The sequence below is a fragment of the Balaenoptera ricei genome, chromosome 1 (assembly GCF_028023285.1).
Source record: "Balaenoptera ricei isolate mBalRic1 chromosome 1, mBalRic1.hap2, whole genome shotgun sequence".
NCBI lineage: Eukaryota > Metazoa > Chordata > Mammalia > Artiodactyla > Balaenopteridae > Balaenoptera > Balaenoptera ricei.
In genome coordinates, this window is record NC_082639.1 from 22696416 (window position 1) to 22711327 (window position 14912).

Genomic DNA, 14912 nt, shown 5'->3' on the forward strand with positions numbered 1-14912 from the left:
AGAAATGCATTTCCTTCCTGCACTGAATTGTCTTGGCACCCTGTTGAAAACCAGTGGGGCATAAATGTATGGTTTTGTTTTTGGACTCTCAGTTCTGTTCCATTGATCTACATGTCTATCCTTATGCCAGTGCCACAGTGTTTTGATTACTATAGCTTTGTAGTAAGCTTTGAAATCAATAAGTGTGAGTCCTCCAACTGTGGTCTTATTTTTCAAGATTGTTCTGGCTGTTCTGGTTATTCCTTGCATTTCCATATGAACTTTAGGATCATTTCTACAAAAAAAGGCAGTTGGGATTTTGATAGTGACTGCATTGAATTTGTAGATCAATTTTGGGAATATCGCCATCTTAACACTATTAAGTCTTCCAATCCATGAACATGGGATGCTATTCTGTTATTCCATAAGATGTTACGGAAAAACCTGAATGAACTTTTTGGCCAACCCAATAGGTCTTTAATTTTTTCATTGATATGTTGTAGTTTTTGTACAAGTCTTATTATTTTTTGGTTAAATTCATTCCTAAGTATTTTATTCATTTTGATGCTCTTATAAATGGAATTGTTTTCCTAATTTCATTTTTGGATTGTTTATTGCTAATGTATAGAAATATAATTGATTTTTTTTACTATTTTTAACAATTGAAGTATAGTTGATTTACAATGTTGTGCCAATCTCTGCTGTACAGCAGAAATACAATTGATTTTTTTTTTTTTTTTTAATTTTTTTTTTTTTTTTTAATTAATTTTATTTTTGGCTGTGTTGGGTCTTCGTTTCTGTGCGAGGGCTTTCTCCAGTTGTGGCAAGTGGGGGCCACTCTTCATCGCGGTGCGCGGGCCTCTCACTGTCACGGCCTCTCTTGCCGTGGAGCACAGGCTCCAGATACGCAAGCTCAGTAGGTGTGGCTCACGGGCCTAGTTGCTCCGCAGCATGTGGGATCTTCCCAGACCAGGGCTCGAACCCGTGTCCCCTGCATTGGCAGGCGGATTCTTAACCACTGCGCCACCAGGGAAGCCCACAATTGATTTTTTAATGTTGATCTTGTATCCTGCAACCTTGCTGAACTTGCTTATTAGTTGTAGTAGGTTTTGTGTATGTGTGTGTGTGAATTCCATAGAATTTTCTATGTACAAGATTATGTCATCTGTAAATTGAGGTAATTTTACTTCTCCCTTTCTAATCTGTATGTTTTTTATTTCTTTTTCTTGCTTAATTACCCTGGCTAGAACCTTCAGTACAGTGTCAAATAGAACTGGTAAGAGCAGACATCCTCATTTTGTTCCTGATATTAGGGAGAAAGCTTTCTTCCTATGTATGAGATGTATTGATGTTAGCTGGAGGTTTTTCATACTCTTCATCAGATTGAGGAAGTTTCTATTTCTTGTCTGTTGAGTGTTTTTTTTTTTTTTTTTTTTTTTTTACCATGAAAGGGTGTTGGGTTTTGTCAGATGCTTTTTCTGCATCCATTGAGATGATCATGAAGAATTTGTCTTTTATTTTATTGATATGGTGTATTACATTGATTGACTTGCAAGCCTGATCCAACCTTACATTCCTGGGATATATTTCACTTTGTAATGGTGTATAATCCTTTTTATACGTTACCAGATTTGGTTTGCTAGTATTTTGTTGAGGATTTTTTGGTCTATATTTATAAGGGATATGATCCTGTAGTTTTCTTTTTTTTTTTTTCTTGTGAAGTCTGTCTGGTTTTGGTATCAGAGTAATACTGGACTCATAGAATAAGTTAGGAAATGATCCTTCTCTTAGATTTTTTTGGGAAGAGTTTGTGAAGGGTTGGTGTCAATTCTTTTTTAAACATTTGGTAGAACTCACAAGTGAAGGCATGTGAACTTCTTTGGTGGGAAGGTTTTTGAATACTAACTTAATCTCTTTACTTATTATAGATCTATTCAGATTTTCTATTTCTTGGTAGTTTGTTTCAGGAATATTCCATTTTATCTAGATTATCTGATTTGTTGGCATAGAGTTGTTCACTTGTTTATAGTGTTCCCGTATAACCCTTTTTCCCCCCCGTAAAGTTGGTTGTACTGTCCCCACTTTCACTCCTGATTTCTGTAATTTGAGTTTTCTCTCTTTTTTACTTTGTCAGCCTAGCCAAAGGCTTATCAATTTTGTTTATCTTTTCAAAGAAAAAAATTAAAAAAAATTTTTTTGGCTGCATTGGGTCTTCGTTGCTGTGCATGGGCTTTCTCTAGTTGCAGCAAGTGGGGGCTACTCTTCATTGTGGTGCGCGGGCTTCTCATTATGGTGGCTTCTCTTGTTGCAGATCACAGGCTCTAGGTGTGTGGGCTTCAGTAGTTGCAGCACGTGGGCTCAGTAGTTGTGGCTCGCGGATTCTAGAGCACAGGCTCAGCACTCGTAGCACACGGGCTTAGTTGCTCTGTGGCGTGTGGGATCTTCCTGGACCAGGGCTCGAACCCACGTCCCCTGCATTGGCAGGCGGATTCTTAACCACTGCGCCACCAGGGAAGCCCTGTAAGTGTTTTTAAGACCTTGATTTTTTCTTATATTTTTAATTCAGAAGGCCTAGTATCAGGTTATCTATTGCTATACATTAATCACCTCAAAGCTTAGTGAGTTCAAATAATAACTATTTTATTGTTCATGATTCTCTGGACCAGGGTTTTGGGCAGGGCTTTGTGAAAATGGTTAATTTTTGTTCCATGTGGTATGGGCTAGGGCAGCCTGTCTCTACTTCATGTGGTGTAAGTACCAGTGGCTGGGCTGGAGCTAGAGGATACAAGATGGTCTTAGGTTCATGTCTGATGCCTCAACTGGGGTGGTTCATCATCTGGAGGCTAGCTGGGAAGACTGGGCCTTATATTGTGACTCTAATACTTGATAGGAAGAGTTTGTGGCTATCTTTGTAGCTAAACTACCATAGTTCTTAAAGAAATGTTAAATTGGGTGGAGAGCTTAAATCTTGAATTTAAACTGTTCTTTCCTGTTTTGGACATTACTTTCAGAATAATTCTTGGAAATGCCCTGATGAAACTTAGGTAACTAACATTAAAATATATCACCTGAAATCAGAGAGCAAATATTTCTTGTGAAATAATTGAAATAACCAGTTTTGACGTTATGTTTGGTTGGTTCAAAGATTAGTGTTTTTTTTGGGAGTCAAGTTTGTTGGGGAAACTGTTCTAGTCTGGTTCCAGTTATGTTTAATTATGAGATGAGTTATTCTAGTCCTAAGTAGGGACACCAAAATATCCAGAGATTGGTTGTATGTTGTGTAACTAAAAGAAAATGTTTACAACTGTCTGACATGTGATATGCCAAGAAATATGTATTTGGATATTCAGTGTGTTGCTTGATAAGAAAATGAAAGCATGACATTTACTTTTCTTCCTGGGGACTTTTCATATCTGAAGGTCTTAATGAATTACCCATTACCCAGAGGTATGGGATATGAAAAGCACATAAGAAAATCACTAGATGGTGATTTTGGCTTTTAGAAATATTTCATAGTATTTGATAGAGTACCAGATTATAATAACCTTTATTGTGGAGACAAATGATGAGGAAGAATGAGTTGAAGGTGGTTATAGGCAGGTTTTTTTTTTTTTTTTTTTTAATTTTATTTATTTATTTATGGCTGTGTTGGGTCTTCGTTTCTGTGCGAGGGCTTTCTCTAGTTGCGGCAAGTGGGGGCCACTCTTCATCGCGGTGCGCGGCCCTCTCACCATCGCGGCCTCTCTTGTTGCGGAGCATAGGCTCCAGACGCGCAGGCTCAGTAATTGTGGCTCACGGGCCTCATTGCTCCGCGGCATGTGGGATCTTCCCAGACCAGGGCTCGAACCCGTGTTCCCTGCATTGGCAGGCAGATTCTCAACCACTGCGCCACCAAGGAAGCCCCGGCAGGTTTTATTAGACGAGTGTTCTTTGGAGGAAAAACTGTTTTTTAATGAGTCTATACTGAGTTATAAGAGATACTTGTCAAAAGTTACCTAAGCCGTGGTAATTTTTTTTTAAAGTTATATACTTCTGTTTATTGTTACTATAGTATCAGGGAAATCAATATGTTTATGCAAAAATAGAGTTAACAGCACTGTCACTCCTTGGTAAATAACCGTACATTTTATCTAATTACCTTTACATTTCAGCTAATTACTTATCTTCTGGGACCTGAAGTATCAATAGCTTGTTTATTCATTTATTTTTAAGCTGTGGTATTAATTTATCAGCAGAGATAGTTTTCTGCAAAGATCCATACAAATAAATGACTTAAAATGCCTTATCTTTCTAAATTTTAAAAGTAATAACTGTGGAGTTTTAGACAATTTGGGCAATATACAAAACTAAAAATTACCCATAATCTTATCAAACATTGGTAACACTATAAACATTTTGATGGTATTTCTCTCTGGCCTTTTATATTTTCATTTGTTGAGATAATATGGAGCTTTTTGGATTTCATCTCCCCAACCCCTCTCATACTGATTTCATTGGGAAGTCTTACTTTGTTCTTTAAATTATAATAAGAATAATAATAGGAGACTCAGTTTATTGGAAGAAAAGAGAAAAGAGAAATTCCTTCCCTACTTACATGCTAAGAGTATAGCTTTCAACCCTGGTCAATGGAACAAACAAAGAAAGTCTGATGTTAGCTTGGTAAAAGCTTTTGAAGATAACAGTTCGCTTGATTCTAAGGAAGAAAATCAAGATTTCAAAATGAATTTGTAGAACCAGAATATAATTCTATTTATAAATCTGTAAATTTTGGGGTAATAAAAATAGTTCTTAGTAGTTATGATATGAACTAAATTGTCTCTGATTATGCTGTAATTGGCTTTATGTCCATGCAATCCCTATTGTTACTTGGTTAGTTATCAGGTGATAATCACATGGAGACAGTTCTTTGTATAATATGTGTTCCTGAGAACTGCATCTGGGACATAAGTCGTCTTCTTCTTCTCTTTCTTCTCCTTCTCCCTCCCCCTCCTTTCCCCCCTCCCCCCTCCTTCTTTTTCTTCATATTGATAAAGATGGTGTATATATCTTTAAGGGTGTACCTGTTACATAATATGAGTTTAGTTAATGTTTGTTTATGATAATGACTACTTGTAGGCAGTTTTTAAACTGATGGTTTTTAAAGGAGCTATTTCTCTGACCCAAAATATTGTAAATGAGAATAGATGGAAGAAGGTATCTTTTACATTGTAACATAGCAGCACTCTAAAGGAAAAAAGGCAGTTTCATAACTCTAAAGGAAGAAAGGTGTTGTGGACCAGTGGAATGTATTAGGTATAGGTATTTAATGTTCTGTTTTTCTTTAAGTTAAAAAATGAGCTATAGTTATTGTATTGATGTGCATTATGAGGTTAGCATTAGAATACTATCTGTTGGGCTTCCCTGGTGGCGCAGTGGTTAAGAATCCGCCTGCCATTGCAGGGGACACGGGTTCGAGCCCTGGTCTGGGAAGATTCCACATGCCGTGGAGCAGCTAAGCCCATGCACCACAACTACTGAGCCTGTGCTCTAGAGCTCGCGAGCTACAACTACTGAAGTGCCTAGAGCCTGTGTTCCGCAACAAGAGAAGCCACCACAATGAGAAGCACGCGGACCGCAACGAAGAGTAGCTCCCGCTCTCTGCAACTAGAGAAAGCCTGTGTGCAGCAACAAAGACCCAATGCAGCCAAAAGTAAAACAAACAACCCAAAAACCTTTGGTTTTTTTTTGTTTTTTAAAAGAATACTATCTGTTAACAGCTGAATGTTACCCATATTAATTATTGTCTGTTTTAGTAGGGTTCCTTAATAGATTCGGTAGTAAAAATTAGAAGATAAATTTGCTTTCAGTGATACAAATCTTGTTGGGTTGGCTGAATTAGATTGACATCTAAAATTAGTCAAGATTTGCCAGAGATGTTGTGGTAGGGCTGATAAATATAATCTTGTTTTGCAAGATGGCCTCAGGCTGCCGTTATATTGTTACTTGTGACTCAGTCAGAATGACCCAACTGTGACAAAGGAATGGACATGGTATGATGTATGGAAAATCTGTCTTTAAAGAAGTTGAGTTTCTGTTTCTCAAATAGATATTGTGAATGAATGTAAGAATAAAAATGGTGCTGACACTGATTTGGGTTTTTGATAATGTTTAGTAAGCATTTTTAGTAAATGTTTGTTGCTTTTTTACTAATAGAAATATTTTTATGATTGAAATTTAAACCTTGAAGTTTATATATTTCAACTTCTTATTCAAAACAGGAATGTCTCTTCTATCTTACCTATCCATAGACAGTTGGATTGGAACTTGTAAAAATGTGGATGATAAGCAATTTCGTGTAACTGGGCATGTTGTGAAAATTTTGGATATTTGATATTTTAGAACCCACTTTTTATTTTGGTCTGTTGATTTCCACTAGATGAAATTTTTGAGATTTGTGTAATCTATAAGTAATTGCAGCTTGAATAATACTTGATTAGACTTTCACTTGCAGTAGCGACTCCACTTTTCATTTCATTATGGTAGCAACTGTGTTTTGTTTCATGCTTGTACTCCCGCCTCTCCCCAGTATTCGGCATATAACTTTGATCAATAAAAATCAAGTAATGGGGCTTCCCTGGTGGTGCAGTGGTTGAGAATCTGCCTGCCAATGCAGGGGACACGGGTTCGAGCCCTGGTCTGGGAAGATCCCACATGCCACGGAGCGACTAGGCCCGTGAGCCACGGCTGCTGAGCCTGCGTGTCTGGAGCCTGTGCTCCGCAACAAGAGAGGCCGCGATAGTGAGAGGCCCGCGCACCGCGATGAAGAGTGGCCCCCGCTCGCCGCAACTAGAGAAAGCCCTCGCAGAAACGAAGACCCAACACAGCCAAAAATAAAAATTAATTAATTAATTAATTTTAAAAAAAATCAAGTAATGAAGAAGATGGCTAGCTGGTTCAAATCTCAAAGAGCTCTCCAAGGGTTCACTGGCCTCATTTGTGCTCTTGACATATTAAAGACATTTGTAAGGGCACACTGACTGTTAGTGAATACTTCAGGTGTTTTATGTTTTTTTAAAATAAATTTATTTATTTATGGCTGCGTTGGGTCTTCATTGCTGCATGCGGGCTTTCTCCAGTTGTGGCAAGTGGGGCCACTCTTCTTGTGGTGCACAGGCTTCTCTTGTTGCGGAGTGCAGGCTCCAGGTGTGTGGGCTTCAGCAGCTGTGGCACGTAGCTCAGTAGTTGTGGCTCGTGGGCTCCAGAGTGCAGGCTCAGTAGTTGTGGCGTGTGGGCTTAGTTGCTCCGTGGCATGTGGGATCTTCCCGGGCCAGGGCTCGAACCCGTGTCCCCTGCATTGGCAGGCAGATTCTTAACCACTGCGTCACCAGGGAAGCCCTGTTTTATGTTTTTAATGTGCAGTGAAGTAAACCCACACAAAAGGAGAGAGGTGGAAAAGCCTACATCATGGCTGAAAGGAAAGATGCTGGGTATGGAGAGAATATGCAGAGTGAGATGGAACAACAAAAAGTGAGACAAGGGAGGATGCATGATTATTCAGGAGTGGGCACAGAGCAACTGTGGATATGTGCAAAAGGGGAGGCCAAATTAATGGATGAGTGTAACTTTAAATTCTTTGCTTAATTATGAATCTTAAATAGGCCTCTTAATCCCTGGAGGATGAATGGCTTTCTTTTTGTAAGATGCAACTAGAGACTCTTCCAGTGTTTAGATGCTGTTAAAAATAGTTAATTTTAGATTCCACAGAATAGGTTGGAGATCTTAATATTTAATTTTAGGATATTTCGTATTTATTCTGGATAACTAACTAAATTGTTTAAATTAGTATACTGACTAGAAGGCATTTTGGTTTGCTACAAGTTGAAGTTATTTAATAATTACAAATGTGTTTTTTTCATGTTCTCTTTAAACATTCCCCTGATTCCTTATAAAACATACTTGGGGAGATTGTCACATCTTAGCTTTTATACTATTCATACTGTAGAAATTGTATTTTGTATGCCTCAGATAATGTGGAAATTTTGTTTCTTCGATGAAATTTGACATGTACTTTTGAGAGAAAGCAAAACAAATCAACAGTTCTTGGAAAGCTGGAAAGGACAGTACTATATTTACTTGTGCTAAGTGGTGAAAATTAGTTATTGAAACTCTGAAACAGCAACTATTTGAGTGGAGCAAGAATGGGATGTCTTTTTTTAATGATTTAAATCAGCACTTGGTATCCTTTCACACTATTTTTATGTGCTTATCATGTGACATTTGATACATTAAAAGATTATATGAAACATAAAATGTAATTTAGGGAGTATAATAATAAAAGGAATGCCTGTGAACCTACTATCCGACTTAAGAGCTAGAACATTACCAGTACTATTCCTCTCCCCATGCGTTCCCCTGCCTTCCCCTCAGAGATAACTGCTGCTATGCATTTTGTATTTTACATTAATTAAAAAGAATAATTTCACTATATATATCCTTAAAAATATAACATTAGTTTTGCTTGTTTTGAGCTTTATGTAAATGGTGTATTTTGAATTCTTCTGCTATTTGCTTTTTTCACTCTACATTGTTTCTAAGAAATTCATTTATGTCACTGCATGTGATTGTAGTTGATTCACTTTTACCACGGTATAATATTCCATTGTGTAACTACCGCATAATCAATGTGTTCATTTTCCTGATGATAGACATTGCAATGCTGCAGTGAACATTCTTCTACATATCCGCTTGTATTCGTGTGTGTGTTGGATGTGTAGCTGTGTATGAGCACCTCAAAGTTTCTCTAGGGTAGATGCTTAGGATTGCTGGGTCATAGAGCATACATGTTCAGTCTTACAAGATAATGCCAGGTATGGTACTAAGAACTAGTATTTAATAGTCAGAATAATGCATGACTATCAACAGTTTAATAAAGAAATGGTGGCTTAGAGATGTTATGTGTCCAAGAAGCCACATAGGTAGCAAGTTGGCTGAACAGGTTCAGACTCATGTTTGTCTGATTTAGAACCAGACTCTTAAATGAAAAATTGTTTTGCCTTTCTGTGGTAAGTGTCCATAATCAGGTTTTAGATATGGTTTAACGGGATGCTTTTTAGTGTGAATGTTTAAGTCATGGATTTATTTTAGAGAGTAAAACCTATGTGTATATTAAAAAAAAAAAATTTCTTGGACCCATGAAGTGAGGGACCTAGTCTTCTAAATTTATGCTCTACCAGCCTTAACATATGGCTTCTATTCTGAAGGTCATAAGATGATTACTTATACCCTAGCCAGCCATCTGTGTTCTAGGCAAGAAGGCAGTGGGGAGAAGGGGAGAAGGCCAAAGGGCAATGACTTCCATTTATATCCTACTGGCTGCCTCTATCTGTAAGGAGAGCTGGGAAATGTAGCCTTTTAGTTGGGCACATTCTGCCCTTAATTATATGGGGATTTTGTTAATAAGAAAAAGAGAGAGACATCTAGGGTAGGCACCTAGCGGTTTTTGCACATGTATATCAAGACCAAGTGAAGAAATACAGCCCTCTTCCATTTACTAAGGATGGTATTATAGATGTTGCTTTTTAATTATTGAGAAAAATGTGTTTATAAAAACCTACTTCTATACATCTAATTAGTAATCAGGTTGAACCTGACATCAGGTTGAACATTAGGTTGACTCATGAAATTTTAATTTATTTTTACATTATCCCAATGTATTAGTGCTTAGAAGTAGCGCAGGTATTAAGCAAAAAAGATGCCAAAAAATGAAGTGATTTGAGTTACTTGGAGGAATTGAAGCAAGAGACTGAAAGGAGTACAATAATAGAGCAGAAACACATCAGTTAGAAAAGACTTGAAATGAGAGGATAGCTATATGGCCCAGGCAGACAGAAGTGGTCTAGAAAAAAAGACACTAGTTTCTGAATATTTCTTGAAATCAGGAGATTTCAAACTTGGAAGTGATTTGAAGATTAATGTTACCTACCCTTTGAAGTCAACCTATGGAGAAACAGAGATGACTTTGTCTCCTTACTCATGAGAGAACAAAGAAAAAGATGTCCAGTTCATATTGGGGATATGAGCAAAGGTAGGACTAGAAGAAAAACAAAATTGTAGCCTGTATTAAACTGGGCCAAACTGAATTGTGTAATGGGACTTATAATCCACTACATAATGTGGTAATAGAAATTTTCTTCTGTTCCTGGACTATAAGGACACTTTTTTTTTTCCAGTTATCAAAGTGATACCTGCTCATGATGATAAATCTGGAAAATACAAGAAAGGGGAAAGGAAAACATCCCTTCACAGAAAGATAACCACCATTTCTTCAATAGTATATTTAAACCTACTATATCCATAATGTTGGTGTTAGGTTATCAATTATGTGTGTTATGTACATTTCAGAAGGAAGTATTTACAGATAATGGCTGCTCTCTGGAAGTTTTTTTCTTCTTTTGCCCATTTTTTCTTTTTAATAAATTTCTTGTATAAATTAGGATGAAGATAAAGATATAACTTGTCTTTTCCTGGAAACAATGTGACAGATTTCATGCAGGACCTCAGCTGTGGTTTCTGTATCACCCCATTTAGGAAGAAGTTGATAGAGTGGCTCAAGGGAAGAAGGAGCATATGTATATACACTATAACCACTTAATAACGCCTTGGGCAGCTGAGGTCATCTACATAATTATCTGTATGGACCTAGATACTGGCATGGTAAAATACTGGTCATATCATTGTTTTCTTAGAGAATTACAAAGACTTAGGAAGGCTGAGCTATGTACTTTAGCCATTCCTTTCCTTAAATTGCAAAGTATAGTATTTAGATTTGTGTTTTTAAGCTCTAAAAGTACTAAATATACTTATTTTGAGTCTTTTCCTGATTTCAGTATTTCAGGTAATATCAATACTTGGAACAAATGTTACTGTCACAGCTTTGCCAGTCTCTTTTAACTTCATTTAGTTAAAAACTTATAAAATTTTTGGATAATTTTAAACATATATAATAGAATAGTTAACAGTATACATATATAATAGAATAATTAACAGTATAGTATAATGAACCCCAGGTACTCATCACCCAGCTTTGACAGTTACCAACTCATGGCCAATTTTGTTTCATCTCTATCATCCACCTGCTTTTCTTCCCCCGTGTTAATTATGCAGTAAATCCAAGACATGTAATTTTATCTGTAATAGTTTGGTATTTCTTTAAAGATAAGTACACTTTAAAAAGCATTAGATTCTGAACTTTCCATTAACCTGTGTGTGTGTGTGTGTGTGTGTGTGTGTGTGTGTGTGTGCCAGTGGTGAGTGATGTCATTTCAATCACATTTGCAGTAGACTCTTACAGATTAGACATGCTGGTTAGTGTGTTAAGATATTTTTAGTTCTTGAGTAACATTTTCTAAGGAAAGGCTCTAATTTCATACAATATACTAATATTTCTATTTTACACTTCACAGATCTCCCGCTTTTAGAGCTTAAAAATCTTTCACTAACTTGAAAAAACATGCAGAAGTGTGATTCAGAGTCCCCATGTTTAAGGCCATGTTCAATTTAGTTCGAAAGTGCATTTATTAAATAACTCCTGTGTGTCACCGGCAACAAAAATGAGTTACGCACAGCTCCAATTCAAGGAGCCCAGCCTCATGAAGTGATTTTTTTCTTTTTTTCAATTTATTTTTTGGCTGTGTTGGGTCTTCGTTGCTGCACTCGGGCTTTCTCTAGTTGTGGCAAGCGGGGGCTACTCTTACCTGCGGTGCATGGGCTTCTCATTGCAGTGACTTCTCTTGTTGTGGAGCACGGGCTCTAGGTGCACGGGCTTCAGTAGTTGCAGCACGCGGGCTCAGTAGTTGTGGCTCGCGGGCTCTAGAGCGCAGGCTCAGTAGTTGTGGTGCATGGGCTTAGTTGCCCTGCGGCATGTGGGATCCTCCCGGACCAGGGCTCGAACCCCTGTCCCCTGCATTGGCAGGCGGATTCTTAACCACTGTGCCACCAGGGAAGAGCCTCATGAAGTGATTTTCAATCTTAAGGTTAAGATTTTTAACCCTTATTTTCAACCTTAATTTTCAACCTCAATTAATAACCATTAATTATGTAGACTCCTTTTAGGTGAAACATTTTAGCGGATCTTCATGTGATACTAACCATAATTTTAGTAATTCTTGATTAACAAAAATACATGCAAAATGTTACAAATTAGTAAATCTTTTAAGTATATTTTGAGTTTATTAATCATAGCAGTATCTATATACATTTGAAAAACAGTAGTATATATCAGAGTCATTATTTAGTCTACAGTCAGTAGTGGTGCCTATGGCTTTTTGAACTCCTCATTATAAACTCCAAAACCTCCGAGGGCCCTTGGGGCCTTTACTTTCGATGAAGTAAGTTGGTTATTATTATTACTAGTAATAACACTTGCTAATGCAGGCACAGTTACAATGGGTATTTGTACAAGAATGGAGGAATTTTCCTTCCTATTGCCATAGTGGAGAAGGAGCAAATCTTTTCTTCCTACTTATATTGTAAATTAAGTGTTTAAGGAGTGAGTTGTATTTTCTTTACAGTCTGATGATTTATTCTTGTACTTGGTTCTCCTCCATTTTCTGCATGGGTGTGGGTGGGAACTTGACAAGGTTAGTGACAAGCTGTGGAGATTGAGTGAAAAGTGATGCTGGGTGGGAGTCAGAGGAGACTGGATGGGAATGGGAATGTAGAACAGGATCCAGAGATCCCGCATATATATGTTGTCTGCTTAACTGTCTTAAGAAGCACCGGTTAATCAGTTTGACTGAAAATGATGACTTTATAGAAAAATCACTGTAAACTGTTATGTAACAAACACTACAACTTTTGTAGTAACTTGAGAAGAAATTTCCTTGACAAATGTAGTTTACTAAGGATTGCTTTAGGACCTGTATTCATAATTTTACTTAGTCTCAGATAGATTGTCTCACTCCTTGAAATTAGATGTGTATGGAGTAAGAGAAAGGGATGAATCAATCTGCCTTAAGTGTTGTGAGTCAGTTGCAGCTGCTGTGTAAAGTGCTCCAATTTAGCTATTGAAGACTTGCACGTGCAAAATATTTCTCATTTGTTAGGAACACACATGGCTGTGTGTGTATACATGTCATTGTGCTGTAGGCTGTTTTTTATTAGAAAAATATGGATTCCTGTGGGGTACTAATTACAGCTTTGGCTAGCAAGCTGCAGAAAGGCAAATAACAAAGGCGAGGGAAAATATAAAGAGAAAAGAGGGAGAGATCTGGGCTTTGCTGTTTTACACCTCTTGCATAAATGAGCCATGGTGTGAGTAAACACAGCTGTATGGAAAAATTAGTTTTGAGGAATTGAAAGTAAATAACCGCCAGCTCATTCAGCAGATCTAAGAACAAGAACTTTTTCTTGAAACTATAGAACTGTCACGGATTGATCTATTTGTCTCTTGAAAAGTTGCTTGACAGATTAATCTTTGTGTTGGGTTGCAATCAGAATTACTAATATTGCCTTTATACAACACATAACCACAAATAAACTTTAGGAATTCCACAATTAGAGAATTATGTGTAAAGGTTTAATATTTATATTACTATAAGATAATTCACAGTAAGAATCATCAAAAAATATTGAGCACCTACTGGGCAGTTCCTCTGATTAGGTACTGTGGGATATATAGACATTTAGGATACAAACTCTGCCATCATGGAGTTTGCAGTCTAGTTATATACATGAAATAATAGAGGACAAAGCAGAATTTAATGAAATGCTGGATAATGTGATATAAACAAGCTCTCTAAATTCCAAAAAGAGGAAGAGAGATTACTGAGGGCTAGAGTTTAGGGAAAACTTCCTGGAAGAGCTGCAACTTGAGTTTGGCCTTGAAATAGCAGTGAGAATTCTATAGGCAAGACATGAAGAAAACATTGCTTAAGAAAGATTAGATTGTGTGTAGTGTGAAGAATGGATAGGAGTGTGGTTGAATCTGGAATAAGTCAGCCCTATTAGGAGGCTTTTGCATTAAAGCTTGAGTTGGTGCGGGCAGTGTATCCTGTAGGTACAGCTTAGGTCTGTCGGATCTGGTTTTGGCAGGATAGGACCACGCTATGCAGTAAGAGCCTTTTCCACGAGGCATGCTATGCAGGGAAAGTTAGAGAACATTTGAAATAGTTTCTAGACATCTTCACGGGTATGCACATTGAGTTTGCTAATGACTGAGTGCTTCTGGATAATCCATTTTCCCTCTTCTATATGGAGAGACTGTCAAAATTAAAAAAAAAGAAGAAAGGAATGTTCAATCTGCCTGACAGAAACATAACAAGAACATTTTTATAACAGGCCATTGGTTTTAAGAATGAGTCTTTAAAAATAGCCCGTTTCACGATGGGGAAAAAGAATCAATTTCAGTGAACATTTACAGTTAGTGAACCTGTGCTGTTCCTTCAATTCTTCATACCCTCTTCATACTCCTCTAGTTTGATTACCTTAACCTTTTACATAGTGGAAGTTACCATTATAATTCTAGCAAATATCTTTCTGTGCTGTTGTCTAACCATGAGCACGTATTGCTTTTATTTATTTATTTTTAAAGTCAACAGGTATTATCCAGTCAGTGGGATTACAGGATTATTTTTATTTTCTTCATATTAAAAAAACTAATGCTTTAAAAAAAATGTATGTCACCTTTGAGTAAAACCTGTGACATGTATACAGTGGAATACTGTGAAACTATTAAAAATAATGAGCTGGATATTTATGAAAAAATGTCCAATATATCTTAAGTAAATAAAGGCATTTAGGTGAAGGGATTAATTATGACTGGACAGATTAGAGAAATTCTGATGGAAAACATGGCATTTGGGCTGGACCTTGAAGGAGGATTAGAATTTCAGTAGGTGGAGATGCAGGTATAGGGTATTACAGAGACAGAAGCAAGGAAGGGCAGGTTCTTTTAG

General features: G+C 37.1%; 1 protein-coding gene across 3 annotated transcripts in view; it reads left to right on the forward strand.

Annotated features, from left to right (window-relative positions):
• Window positions 1-14912, forward strand: part of EPB41 (erythrocyte membrane protein band 4.1) — a 202403-nt gene that overhangs the window by 40709 nt on the left and 146782 nt on the right. The window lies entirely within an intron of this gene.